The sequence below is a fragment of the Pezoporus flaviventris genome, unplaced genomic scaffold (genome assembly GCF_033815535.1).
Source record: "Pezoporus flaviventris isolate CSIRO_AGI_PZ_B2104156 unplaced genomic scaffold, CSIRO_AGI_Pfla_v1 ptg000025l, whole genome shotgun sequence".
In the NCBI taxonomy this organism is placed as follows: Eukaryota; Metazoa; Chordata; class Aves; order Psittaciformes; family Psittacidae; genus Pezoporus; species Pezoporus flaviventris.
The window spans coordinates 14981899-14997006 of record NW_026892573.1 but is presented as its reverse complement, the minus strand read 5'-3'; the positions used below and the strand labels follow the sequence as shown (position 1 = coordinate 14997006).

Sequence of the window (15108 nt, the reverse complement as noted above, 5' to 3'; positions counted from 1 at the left end):
ATATATCATTAAACTGCCTGCAGCTTCCAAAACAATCTGGACTGCTCAATACTGCTGACTTGTTTCTAACATTTACTATTGCAATAAACTTTATCAGAAACACTCGCTTTTTCCATGCCGCTAGTATATTATGACAGAACATGATGTTCCACACTGCATCAAAAGAACTCAATTTACACATGATATTCCTTCGCAATAACTGCATTCAAAGTTTCCTGAATGGTCTTACCTGTAGCTAAGAGCATGCCCATAGTACACAGATTTCATGGGCTAGGTTAACTAGGAAACAAGCATTTGAAAAGAGACTAACCACAGCTAGGGGAAGGCTTAATCATACAAGTATTTGTCTAAGTGTCCTGTCCTGCTGGGGAAAGCTCTCAATGGTGTTTGTGAAACTCACCAAAAGTCACCTGGGATGCAGATGGGGAAAAGGAACAGGGAACCCTTGGTAGCTCTACAGTTTTGCAGGAGAGCTCTTAAATTTTTCACTTCAGTGGGCACTTTATTTTTTGCTTTATAACACCATCCTCCCAAGTTTTCTGCTACACAAGTTCAAAGAGCCAGAGCCATGGTGGCCTGTGGCTTGTTGATGAAACTGGCCCTGACTGTCTCTCCAGGCAGCCTGGGGAGGCAGGCATAGATATCCTCCCTCCTGCCTCCCAGTGCTACCTAAACCTACTTCTATGGAGATGCAGGATGCATGCAAGGAGATACATGATTAAGTGATCAAAATACATACAGAAAAACAATTAATTTTCAATATTACACTGGGGGTGCAAGTAGCTTATTTGTTATATCTTCTAGATTAATTTCTGCTTCCATTAGACAGTGACACAGTGAAATAATCTAAATCAAGGGATTTAACAGCACTTTGAATTAGTTTAATAATCCTAAATCTTACTGTATATAGTCCAGTATTTAACTCACAAGAGCTATGTTTTTTCATTATTTTATAAAATTAGTTTAAAAATCAAATGTATTTCATTACTATTCCTGGTAGAAAGCCTTATTTCAATGTTACAAGAATAATGAAAATAATATCATTTCGTGTTTAAATGAAACTTTAAACTTAAAAGGACTCACTTTAAAAAATCATACTGCTTATCACTACAAAATTAGATTCTTTCAGTGCAGTAATATCAGGGATTTGCCCTTCTCCCCTCCCTGCCACCAAAGAAGACTTATATTTGATTTTTACCATTGAACAGCCCCTTCTATTCACTGGCATTTCACCACAGAACATAATTTCAGAGTGGAAGTCTTGCCCTGAGCTTGGATTATTGCCTCAAAAAATCTCTTCCTTAAAAAATTTCCCTTGCATTCTCAAAATTAGGATGAATAAAAAATAAAGTATGGCCAAAAGTGTTTTTCAGGTTTCTCTGCATATCAGCAGCAAGACGACCTCAATACCAACACCTCTGCGTAAGACCCGTTTTCACAAAGCCTGCTCAGATTCTTCAATGAAGCAGCTCAAGCAACATTTATTATCTTTTAGCAACTACCTGCTACTGCCTCTTTCTGTTTCACAGGCTTTTCCATATGTCCTGGGTTCAGCAGTAGCAGTCATTTTTCTCCTTCTTGGTAGCTGGTGCAGTGCTGTGTTTTGACTTTCGCCTGGGAACAGAGCTGATAACAATGATGTTTTGGTTTGGCCAAGGACTTTGTGAGCCTCATGCTCTGACAGGGAGGAGGGGAAGCCAGGAGGAAGCAGAGACAGGACACCTGACCCAAACTGACCAAAGAGGTATTCCATACCACAGCACGTCATGCCCAGGATGTAACGGAGAGCTAGCCAGAAGGGCTGGGAGACTGCAGGGTTGGAGGAGGTATCGGTTGGTGCTTGGTCGGGCTGGGGGGGCGAGTTATCGGTCAGCTGGTGGTGAGGTGTTGTATTCTCTTCCCTTGCTATTTCCTTTATCATTGTTATTATTGGTGGTAGCAGTAGTGATTTGTGTTATACCTTAGTTACTAAACTGTTCTTATCTCAACCCGTGGGAGTTGCATTCTTTTCCATTCTCCTCTCCATCCCTCCGGGAGTAGGGGGACGGAAAGAAGGGGGGGAAGTGAGTGAACGAGTTACCTGACTGGGTTTAAACCACGACACCATAGCTTCTGTTTTTAAGAGCAACCATCAGGAAGGCTTTCACCAGCACTATCTCATTTCGCATTTCAACAGACCAGGAGAACACGGATGCTCAGCTTTCAGGGCTCAGCCAAGGTAACTTCTGGCTCACAAGACCAGAACTTCCTATGCCATCTCCCAATATCTCCACTAGTATCACAACTAGAGAGTTATTTTTACAAGTCTTATGTATGTGTGTTACGTGGGTTTACTGAAATAATAAATACAAGAAAATTATTCAAACAAAATATGCAGACTATCTGCCGTAAAACCAACCTGGCAAACCACCTTAGAATTCCTTAAGGACACCAAATGTCCTTAAATTCAATTTTCTGAATTGAGAGGAAGAATTACATTAGGAGTTGAGGACAAATTTAGCTCTTTCTGTGCCAAAGGCTGCATTCACTTTGTGGCTTTATAAACTCTGGAATTGCTAAATACATGTAAAGCTCTTAAATAAATAAATAAGTAAAGCACTGAGAAAATTTTTCTTCCTGAATTACTCTGCAGTGTATCTAGAACAGTACTTCTCCTTCGCTGCAATATTATGCTGCGGTACTAACGCAAAAGTTCAACCTCTTTTCATTTCTTTATTACCAGTAGCAATCTAGGAAATGCTACATCAATAGTAAATCTACACGAAGTCACACTCCTCTGGTGCATTTTGTGCATAGCAATCAGTTCATAACGCAGCCTGGTGGTGTTTAAAATTCATTTTATTCTTCAATTACTCTGCCAGCCAGACTCTAATTTATTATATTTATATTTATTATATTTTCTGGTACATTTGATTTTTGATACTACAACATCCTGGCTCATGCCATTAGAGAGGAAACATAAAATGGTGAGGATGCCTAGGGACAGCTGAGAGTAAGATAGCAACAGCCTGGAAAATTAACAATATCACTGTCTGTGTTCAGCTAGACCTCTCCTGCCTTAGCATTAAAAAAATTTGGCAGTATTTCTCCCATATCGACTTGACATCCAGGAATAGCCTCAGAGGCACCATAAAACCTCAGCTAGGGCAGTGGGCAGCTTGGGCGGATGGGAGGGCGCATGGAAGTTTCTGTGGACACTGAGCTGCAGGAGAAATGAAACACTGGTCCTGGGCTGCTTGGAGCCCACCAAAGGAAACAACAGAGTTCTAAATGCCATGATATTATATATATTGATTTTATTTTATTTTTAGCCTTTTGATGTCTCTGTCCTAGCTACCATTCATTTCTCCCACAGATCAAGGTGAAATGAGAGGCAGCAGACAGAAGCTTTTTCAGAGCATCCTTCTTGAGAACCCCAGCAGACAGAGGGCTTCGCCTCCCCCTCAGGCTTGGTGACCGACTGCATTAACCTTCGGGACATGCTGCCAGCCACACCTGCTTACTCAGGCTTTTGCCAGCAAAGGAGGCTCTCACCACACTGATTCGTCCTTCGAAGATGCATCCTCTTTTGCTTACTTCTTACTTCCCTCATGACATCTGGCATTTGAACTCCTGCATTCAGAGGATGGAGGGACAGCCCCAATGGCAAAACATCAGGCTCCTGTATTCACACCTGACCTTCTCCCCTACAAGATTCTGATAATTTCAAACATGAGAAATCCTCATGTTCCTGCAGAGCTTGTTCTGTCCCAAGAAATTCCACACTGGGTTTTAAGAAGATCTGTATTTCCCTTCTTTTGTCTGTTCTTCAGAAAGACTTAAGACAGCTTGCCAAAACAACACCCAAGAGTGAAAGCTTTACAGGGAAATCCAGTGGACCTGCAAGAGGCTGCCTGCATTGGAAAGAACTTGTGGTAGGGGAAACCTGGCTGGACCCAAATCCTCACTGATCATAGAATCACAGAACAGTTAGGGTTGGAAAGGGCCTTAAGATCACCTAGCTCCAACCCCCCTGCCATAAGCAGGGACACCTCACACTGATCACTTTTTCCTTCAGAAAAAAACCAAACAGGCTACTTTTCTTTCATGGGATAATGAAGTTTTCTCTAAGCTGTCTCCTAGCTCAGGCAGTATTGCCAGCTCCTTTTAAAACTCCATGAGCAGTAAGAGTTTTACTAAAGATACAGTTGCTGCCAACTGTTGCATAAATAACGCATTTTTAAATAAAAAAGACAACATGACAAAGTACATGTAGCCATGGTAAAACATAACGATTCAGATTGCAAGCTCATTTTAAAAATAAGTAAGAAATGCCACTTCAGAGCTTACCCACTGCCTGTCAGTTTTCTCCACCCCTCCTGAACCTGTTCTGTAAACCAGTTACTGGTTTCTGTTCAGGTTTTCTTCCCAGCAGCCCAGTTCCATGCAAAGGACGGGCACAGAAGGGAGCAGCATGAGGGAGGCACAAGCATATTTTCAACGTTAGGCTGCCTGATTTCACACTTAAAATACCTCACTGGAAGTTACTGGCACATGAGAAATATGGAGTACAATTTTAGCTTGTGAAGTCTGATGGAGTCAGAGCAAATCCTATCAGGCTGCACTTAGGTGGAATGGGGAATTGGGATGGAAGGGCTCTTCTCCCCTGTTAAGTGCTATTCCATGCCCCAGTATAATGAAATATCACTGACAAGGTGAGAGAAAATAGCTTCTCTCATACTGGTGTATGGATACCAGGAAAACATTGACCAAGTTCTTTAAAACCCCACGAGAACTTCACCTCCAATTATTTTCTCTTCCCTATCCCATATACTCTTAAGTAACTTGTCCATGCTTATGCTGAGAATCAATGCACACACTCCGGTGTCTCCCTGCATCTACTCTCATTACCCTCTGTTTGAAACAAACCACGAATCAAGGCCAGAGACTCAATTTCTCTTTCCAGCGTGCAGAGAATAATCATCAATAATTGATGTCAGTCGGCTTCATTTGGGGCACTGCCTCAGGCATGCAATGGAGACTTACAGTATGCACCAAGAAAAGGAGGATTTGTATATAAAATGATTTGATAATCTGAAAAAAATCCCTCAGTAAACAAAGGAAGTTTACAGATAATTGCATTAAAGATTAGAGTTGTTTTAAAACAATGCAGAATGTATTTGAGAACATGTGGGAAGAAAGATGACAGTTTTAAAAGCAAAACCTTGGGGGAAAACATTTTTTCCCCCTCAAACAGAAAACGGTAATTCACTTTATTAAATCCTAATCCTCTCCAATTCATGTTAAGACTGAGAATGCTCTTTATTGGAAAAAATACTCTATTTAACTGCAATTTTATAAATAATGATTATTTAAATATATTTAAATACAGGTTTAATATCTGATTAAATGATTGGTTATTCCATCTTTTTTGACTGCTTCCATTTCATTTCAAATTTCAGAAGGAGGCTAATTTTCAGTCAGAAAACTGAGTAAGTTTTTTATTAAATAAGGACAGAACTGAATCTCTGGACTACAGAAAAAATTTACCACGACAGCAGCAATCAATCCAGTGTCTGTTTTTCTATATGCACCTACTGAGCAGATGGAAAATTAAGAAAATAACTCTTCCTGTCTTATAAATGTTATTATTTTCCCATCATTGATTTACTGTTTTCCAAACTTTTGTTTTGGCGGTTTATGTGAAAATCCCCCAAATAAAACCCGTAAATTGTTCATGACATTTTCTATTATCAATATTCATAATAAATAAATTTGTAAGCATCTTCCATTTAAAGAACAACACATTACTGAAGCTCCTCACTGCTAAAACTGCTGACAGCACAAGAATAAAGTTACTCTGTAACTAAGAAGTAAAAGCAAAAACTACAGAATTGAACAATAATTTAGTAAAAACATATTGTACCAGATTTTTATGTCTTTACCTACTCTATTTCAACTTCAGTCTTCCATAAAAAAATGTTTAATGTTAGAGCTAAATTTGGAAGGATTTCTAAGTTAAGATCTGAAAAGAAAGAAAAGAGAAAAACTGCTGAAAGTACTGGGTTTCAGGGTTTGGTTTTTCTCCTTTTTATACTGCTTTCATTTATATACAGAAATTGATTTTATATATATAAAATATGTAAAATAAGTTCAATTATAAGCAGAATGCTAACCAGATTTGTACCAGCAGCAACTGAGCCCTGGCAAAGAAATCCCTAAAGGATGCTTTGCTGTAACCGTGGTGAATTCAATCACTTCCTCTGGAGCAGAAGCAAGCGGAAGGACTCTCATGCCCCCAAAGGACCCCACAGAGTCACCACTGCAGATTCAACTGTATGGTCAAGCTGCAGGGGTGGCTAAGTAGGACATCACCTGAAACACAGCACATATGGGATAGCAACTGCTCCTAACATGTGTGGGCGAATTCTAGTGAAGTCCCTTCCCTCCTGCATTTTAACTTCACCTGCTTAGCTTGTTTTCAGGCATGCGTGGCCTCACTTATAGCAACACTTCAGAACAAACCATCTTCTTTATCCTCAGTCAGTACTGCAGCTAAAACAGAAATCTTTCCTCTTTGACCCTTCGAGGCAAAGAGAAATAAAAATCCCAGCACAATGTTGACATTACTGCGAGAAGTAAGTTGCCTTCCCCAAACTTGAGACTTACTTAGAGACAAACGACACCTGTTGTGAAATCCGTATGGTTCTGATCATCTGCAGGAGGTAACACGACAAGCTATGCCCAAAAGTTCATCATCAAGTATCTTTCGCTTCACAATAGCGTGACACTTAGTTCTGAACATTTCCTGCCTCCACAGCTTTTCCAACTTTTCAAAATATGACTTAGAAAGCATTACACTTCTACAGCATTTTGCTAGTTGACAGCATACATCCCTTACTAAAGAAGAAAGAACTGTAACAGTTTCATTTCACACTCCAGTAACCCCAAATTCTGCATTACTGCTCACTTTGGTGTTAATTTTCCCACAGATTCTCTTTTTCTGCTTACATGGCAAGACAGCTCAGGTCAAGTGCAGAGACAAGCTGTGCTGCTCATTCTCCTTTTTACCATCACTGAATCACCTTCACTTTTGCTTCACTGGAAAGATATTTTCCCTGCAAAAAGTAGGAGAGCTACAGTCAGTAGATAAGTCAGCAGCCATCAGTCAAAATGAATTTCAAAGTCTGAAAAAAACCCTCCACACAACTAAAACTGCAGGTATTATTTATGCAGCGTATGCCCACACTGTATAAATACACCACGACAGGTATATTTGCTGCTGTACACGCAGTGAAACCAAATTCAGTTCATGTCACTTCCAGCTACAGACAGGCATGTTATCAGAAGCTACAGAACAGAAAAGTATCAGTGCTGAACAGATATGCTGAGTGATCCCCCAGATAACAAGAATGAAGAGTGGTTATTTTGCCAGGCAAAGTAGAAAGATACCTTTTTTTACTGATGAGTGGAAACAAACATATGTGGTGCTTGTCACTGAATTCTCAGTGTACATTTTGTAATGCAAGATCTAACATCTTTTGAAGACATTCAGATTAAATGCATGACAGATCCATGAGTACACAAACACATCTATATTTTTAGCTTAATATAACCTGGGTGGGATTATCTTTACCTTAACATTTAAAAGGGATTAAAATAGTTAAGCGAACCTGAACTCTGAAGGCATTCAATACTGAACAAATAGCATTTTATACTGGTTTAGTATAAGGCAGGAAACCCTGTGATTTTTAAAACCTCAATCTTCATTAGAAGCAGCAATGACACCTGCAATGAATTACTTGTAAAAACAGTCCAGGAATTGACTTGTACTAATTTTAATTAACATAAATGCAAGATGTAGCACAGACATGGAACTATTTTACTAATTCACTGCATGAGTCTTCATTAGCTTCTGTCAGTAACAATAAAGCACTGAGAAAACTCCTCTACTGCCAAAAGACATAATGACAGGAAAAAGAGGCCAGACAGAAGGAAATCCTCACCAGCTTGCTCTGGAGAAAGCTTGACTGAAAAAGCTTTTTTTCAAGTTTAAAAAACAAGTTACTTCAATTAACAGTCAAAACAGCCCCAGGGAGCAGCAGGGGTTTTGAAGATAGCTATGCTGCATACACACTGTACCAAAGGTACAGTTACAGCTGTACCATCACACAGGGATTTATAGCAAACTCTCTGAACATGACCGGAAAGTTTATACAACACATTATGATCTATGTTGTCTTGTGATGTAATGTGATCAACTTCCACTTACAGTTCTTCCAGTTTGGTTACAAAGAAATTGTAAAATTGTTAAAAAAAATATATATAGGAGAAAATGATGACATAGGGCAGATCTAATAAAGAGAGTCAAGAACACAAGGAAGGGTGGGCTATTGGTAAATAAATGCATGAACTTAGAAGTAAAAATAAGGCATTCTCCTCCACATGAAGTGGCAATGGCTGTTTTTTTCTTTGATGACTTTTAACCTCCAGGAGGTGTAGAAGCAAATTCATATGGTCCATATTAAAAAATATCATCTACTACAGAAATTCACTGCATTATCCATGAGGCACATACAGATATTAACATCTCCAGTGTCTTCCTGAAGTGACTTGCTCTATATGTAGGCTACCCATCCATAACATGGACTTTGAATGTACTGTTCTGCACAGACTGACAAGAAGGCAGTGTGAGAACCGACTCTGCTGAAATCAAAATGTGGTTAGCTTAAGGGCCTTGTGGAGGTTGTGAGTTTTCTTGTTGTTTTCGCTGGTGTAGCAGGTAACAATGTCAGTTACAGGAATGATCTGAATGACATCATTGCACCCACAGAAAACCCCAATATAGGCTCTCATCTACTGCCATAAGGGTATCTTGCTGACACAGCTCACTTAATCTAAGGAATAGTAGAAGGTCCACAGACAAAAGCACATTCACGTTATGACAAAGTAACATGCATCAACAAAAAAGGCTCACTGCTGCCAGCCAAGCTTCTTTTTGCAATGAAGACTTTGTTCAGCAATGCCAACCAAAACCTGATAGCCAGAAAAATCACAACACACCTAGACTCTGAAAAGTTGCCTTGTGTCAAGAAAAAAAAACCCATGGGTTGGTCCTTTCAAAGCAAACACAACATTCCTGTGGCAGAACATGACAGTTTATCCAAGCACAATATAGCAACCACTGAAAACCACTTTCCACAAACTGGTTTTGGTACACAAGGCAGTGACATTTTACCTCCGTTAGCTTTGCTTGAATTTCCATTTGCTTCTGTTCTGCCAAAAACCTCTGCTGCACCAGCTTTCTTTTTCCTATGTGTGCACTCAGAAACAAGGATTAGCACTCATCTGAAGAGCAAAGCAAGGCACAGGGAAGGTAAGAGCTTAAAATCTTCCATCACTAGTATTCTTCGGCCTTTCAGGCCAAAATTTTGAAACTGACACTGCATTGAGAGGGTTCTCTGTAGAGGAGAGCTCAGATTCAAGCAAAAAGTGCATACAAAGAAAATCTACACAATGAGTACAACTGCAAGAATCAATAAAGTGTCAAGATATAGGAACACTGACTTGAACCCAGTAATAAACTGCGCTTATTCCGGATTGTTTTGTAACCAGCCAACCATCACGAATGCACGATGCCAGCATCCTCATACCTTCCACTGGGCCTGTGCAACCTCTTTGGAGGTGGTCATGGGAACACACCATGGCAGTGCCATCTCAGGGATTTGGGGTCAGAAGCACAGTCTATAGCACACTTCAGAATCACTGCCATGGCAAAGAACATACCAACACAAAGCTTGTTGCTACTTTTTCCCCACTGTGCTGAATAATATCTGACAGCACTATACCATGCCAGGCAATCTGATCCAAAACCCCTGCTTTGCCTTTCTGCAGCTACTGGGTTCTTTCCTTTGCCCAGACACACATGGGCTCTCGTTTAACATACACCACTTCCCTTGTGCTCTATTGATAGAAAAAATATATACGCCATAGTTCCTTCTTCATTATCTAGAACTACTTATTACTACCATTTACAACATTTTTAAATTGGATCAGTTCATACATTGGTTATACTCCTTGATAAAACTACATTTTGCTCTACAATAAAGGGTTCTTCATAAGAATTCTGCACACTCCATCACACAGCAGTTAAGTGTGACATCTCTCTACAACACTTCTGAGTGACAGCGGAGTCAACAAGGAGAGGTGCTATGCTGGACCTTGTTCTCGCCAGCAAGGAGGAGAGCTGGTGGGGACATGAAGCTCAAGGCTGATCATGAAAACAGTGGAGTTCAAGACCCTTAGAGCAGTGAAGAGGTGCACAGCAAAATCATCACCCTGGACTTAAGGAGAGCAGCCTTTCTTCTCTTTAGGGTTCTGCTTAGTAGAGTAGCATTGAATAAAGCCCCGGAGGTAAAGAAAACAAATTAACATTCAAGGAACGCCTCCGCCAAGCTCAGGAGCTATGTATCCTGACAAAGTCCAAAATCACCAGGAGGCCTACATGGATGAAAAAGGAGCTCTTGGAGAAACTCCAACACAAACAGGAAACCTAGAGAGGCTGGAAGCAAGGACAGCTAGCCTGGGAGGAACACACAGAAATTGTCTGAGCAACCAGGGATCAGGTTAGGAAAGCCAAAGCCCTGACAGAAATAAACCTGACCAGGGACACCAAGGGTAACAAGAAAAGGTTCTACAAGTATGTTGATGAAAGGAAGAATAGGGAAAATGTGGTCCCTCTCCAGAGGGAAACAGGAGACCTTTTACCCAGGATATGGGGAAGGCTGAAGTACTCAGTGACTTTTTTGCCACAGTCTTCACCAGCAAGTGCTCCAGCCATACAGCGCAAGTCACAAAAGGCAAACACATGGACTGAGAGAATGAAGAACTGCCCACAGTAGATCAGATTTGAAGAACCCCAAGGTGCACAGGTCCATGAGACCTGATGAGATGCATCCACAGGTTCAGCCAGAGAACTGGCAGATGAAGCGTCTAAGCCACCATTCATCATATATGAGAAGCTGTGGCAATATGGTGAAATTCCCACTGAAAAGGGGAACCATAACCCCCATTTTTAAACGGAGGGGAAAAAAAAAAAAAAAAAAAATAGGAAGACCTGGTGAACTACAGGCCAGTCAGTCTCACTCGGTGCTCAGCAAGATCATGGAGCAGATCCTCCTGGAAAATATGCTAAGGCAAATGAACAATAAGAAAGTGATTGGTGACAGCAAACATGGCTTGACTAAGGGTAAACCATGCCTCACAAATTTGGTGGCCTTCTATGATGGTCCCACAGCATTGGTTAGCAAGAGAAAAGTGACTGTCATCTACCTGGACTTGTGCAAAGTGTTTGACACTGTCTCACACAACATCCAGAGACAATCTAAACACATCCAGAGACAATCTAAACTGGCTGGATTTGACAGATGGACCACTTGGTGGATAAGGAATTGGCTTGAATGGTCACACTCACAGAATTCTGGTCAATATCTCAATGTCCAAGTACAGACCAGTGACAAGTGGTGTTCCTAAGGGACCGGTATTGGAACCGGCACTGTTTAACATCTTTGTAGGATGCAAACATTCAGCTATGTTACCCCAAGTTTCCATTTTTTAAATAAAAGCATTCCCATTCATTGTGCAGAAAAAAAAAAAAATCACAGAAGAGAAAAACAATTTAAAATCTTGCATGTTCACAAGTTACCTGATTTTGTATCAAACATCTGTGTATTTAAGCTTTTGTTTTCACCATCTAATGCACAGCTCAGTATGAGAGACTCAGCAAGAGACTCCTTTCATCTTCCAGACCCCAAATTACTTGTAATACTAACATCAATTATATATAATTGCTGAAAATAAGCATCTATGAAAATGTAAAGGATTGATATCTATGCAAATTCATATCACCCAAAATAGTTTAGAAATGAAAGACACCTTTAGTACTACAAAACACATTGCAAGGATGAAGTCAGCTGACATACAGCACTTCTACCCCCTCTAAAACAGCAGAAGCAGGGTTGGGAGCATATCCATACACATTAGTAGATAAAACCAGTCCCCAGATCCAAAGCAGAAGTCAGCTACTTACATGCAGAATACAGAACAGTCAGTATGAAAACACAACAGTTTTATCCCATGAACTTTGTGTACATAAATCCTGACCCTGAAAACATTTACATGCAGGCTTAACATTAAGCCTAAGTACAGACTCACTAATTCTGAAAGAAATACTTGATCATTTAAAACTAAACATATGTAAGCACAAACACCTGCAGAATCAGGGCAAAAAAAGAAAAAAAAAAAAAACACAAAAAGCACACACCACAAGATTATTATTTTTTTATTGCTCTGTAGACATCATGACCCAACAGTTGCATTATTTGATATTGGCATTTAAAAGAATTTTCATCTTTAAAAGGCACTACAATCTGTAACAAACTCCACTGACCTAATAAAGCAATTGAGCAGCATGCAATTCAGTGTGTGACATTAAAATTGCCCCTGGAAAGTAAATCAATAAAGAATTTTCACATATCAGAGACAAGCCACTGCTGCATCAAACAGGCAACTAATTTCCTCTGGTGCCTTTTAACACCGAATGAATGCTGTTTTCTTATTAGTTATAGCTCTTAATGTGTAGAGCTCTCTTTAAACAAGCATAATTTTGCTATTCTGAGACAATAACTTATATTAATCCAGTGTCTAGTACAATCATATCTTTATACATTTCACTTTGATAGGGTTGGTATCATTTCTTCACAGTTGCTTTCAACTGTATTAAGACATTTTTTAAGAGTACATAGAAACTGGATTAAAAGAAAGAGGGGAATATTTTGAAGTATTTTTAAGCAGACAGTTTTAACTAGCAGCTAAAATCATCCTGCCGTTTTTTTAGTGATACAGGCCCATAAATATATACTGAAATTGAGATGGACAGGCTGTTCAAGGGCAAGTAAAGCCTTACGAAAAAACAAAGTTTCACAAGGTCATCAGGGCTTCAATGAGAGCCGACTCCAAACAAATGCCAAAGCTTGCAATGTCAAAGCAAGCATTTCTGTAATTATGCATGACAGGTTTTATTAGGCTTATTTTTTAACCTAACCCAACTGTCTCAAGAGAACAGTACTTTTCCACTCCATCACCAGCTTACGCTCCTCATGTAAAGTTTTGTCCCTAAAATGTAGCTTAATTTTAATATAGCTTTAATTGAATAATTCAAGTCCCGTATAAGGAAATCCCACTATGTCTGCAAATCTCAGACCCAAGTCCAAGGCCCTGGCCTCTCTTGCTGAAGTCACTGGGCAGAGTTAGGGGTCAGTAGAGTCAAAAATTCATTACTGAAAACTGTCATTGTAAAATTACTCTTCCCCTCCCACAATATTCAGAGATTTTAGAATTGTAATAATACAAGCACTTTAAAACTTAGCATTGCATTAGGGTTTTTTTTATTATTATTATTAAGAAAATAATCTACTTGGGCAAAGTGGTGTCCACTGCAGCTGTTGAATTTGGAACTAATAATTTCATATTGCACTATGTTCAGGAAAAAGGATTCCTCCCTCAGCAAGCTTATAATTTAGAAAAATACAGAGTAAATGATAAAGGACCATATTAAATCTTAGGCCTCTAGAAAGTGCACTGATATACCTTGTTCCCATTTTGAGGAAATGTGTTTTAATAATGTCAGGGCAGCATATGGTACTATCATGTTTACTTTCCAAGCGGTAGAGACACTAACCAAAACCATCTGATGTTTCTCCCTAAGCCTCCTTGATCTGCTGCTGGATTGCAGCTTAGACTAAAGAATCGTGAAGCCAAAAGGAACTGGGCAGAGGAAAAATAAAAAACAAAGTAATCCAAAGCATTTGTTCAATGAGAGCCGAGCTCAGACCAGTTTCCCTTCTAACAGAAGCTCAAAAGCATTTATAATTTGAAATTTATTTCCAGAGACTTTCAAACATACCCCAAAGCTAATCCCCAATAGAAATTTTTTACTTTGCACACGGAGACAAACACAAACCCACAATATCATGTAATTAAAAAAGGAATTAAACGAAGCTCAGAAGTACTTAATAGTGGATTTCTACAGAAGTAAACAATCAGCTCTCTGCATCAGGAGCAGTCAGAAGAGTCACAAGGGACTGTCAGATTCCTCACTACCACCGCTCCAGCAACTGCTTTCTCAATTAGTTGACCGACGAGCAATGACAATGTAAAAGTATGCCTTGCTAAAGTTGAAAAGACACGAGGCTTTAAATTTTTTAACCACGTTTTCAGGGATGAGATCTAACAAACGGGGGAAAAATCCAGACCGCCTGGGTCAGAACAGCGAGGACCGGAGTTAATATTTCGAAATAGCTGCCAACTAACTACACAGGGCTCAGAGACATCTCACAGGCAGCGCCGGGCTGCTCTGGCGCAGCTGTAAGACACACAACGTGAAACCAGCTCCTGCAGCAGGGGTTCGCTCGCAGCTGTTCCTCTGCCTCCCCCACCCGCAGTAACCTGACTCCCTCGCAGGCAGCCGCTCCGTTAACCGAGCTGCCCGGGAGCAACGGAGGTGCGCTCGGGGACTCGGAGTACAGGCGCCTGTGAAGCAGTCCCACCGCCCGCGTTCGTCGCGGCTCTGGGCGCAGACCCGCTCACAACCGCACCCGCTCTCCCGCGAAGGCCGGCTGGAATCCCCGCTCTCCCCGAGCAGAGCCGCTCCCGCCGGAGCCCCGGGACAGAGACCCTGCTCACACACCTCAGCCCCGGCTCCTCTCCCCTACTTGTCACCCCTACAGGGCGGCGCAACCCGGCAGCCGCAGCAGGCCCAGCCCCACCACCTCCGCGGGGAGCCCCCAGAGCCGCGGCCGAGGAAGAGCGGGGGTGCGGCCGCCGCCGGCCGAGGGGAGGGCGGCTGAGCCAGTCGGCACCGCGGTGGGGCAGGGAAGTTACTCACCGCCGCCGTTCCGCACCACGCTCTCCTCTGCCGCGCCCGCCGTGCCCACCCGCTCCGCACGGCGGGAGGCAAACTCCGCGCAGCACTTGGCGGAGCGCCTCTCCGCTGGACCGGGCCGGTACTCCCGCCCCCCACCCTGGGCAACGGCGCACCCCAAGTGACAGCCGCGCTCCGCCACTCCAGCA

At 41.3% G+C, this 15108-nt stretch overlaps 1 protein-coding gene across 1 annotated transcript in view; it reads right to left on the bottom strand.

Moving 5' to 3' along the window:
• LNX2 (ligand of numb-protein X 2) overlaps nt 1-7160 on the bottom strand; it is a 47533-nt gene extending 40373 nt beyond the window's left edge. The window contains exon 1 of the mRNA XM_061457598.1: nt 6649-7160. The gene's annotated coding sequence lies outside the window, so the exon portion shown is untranslated. The remainder of the gene's footprint in view (nt 1-6648) is intronic.
• Between the last annotated feature and the right edge of the window lie 7948 nt (nt 7161-15108).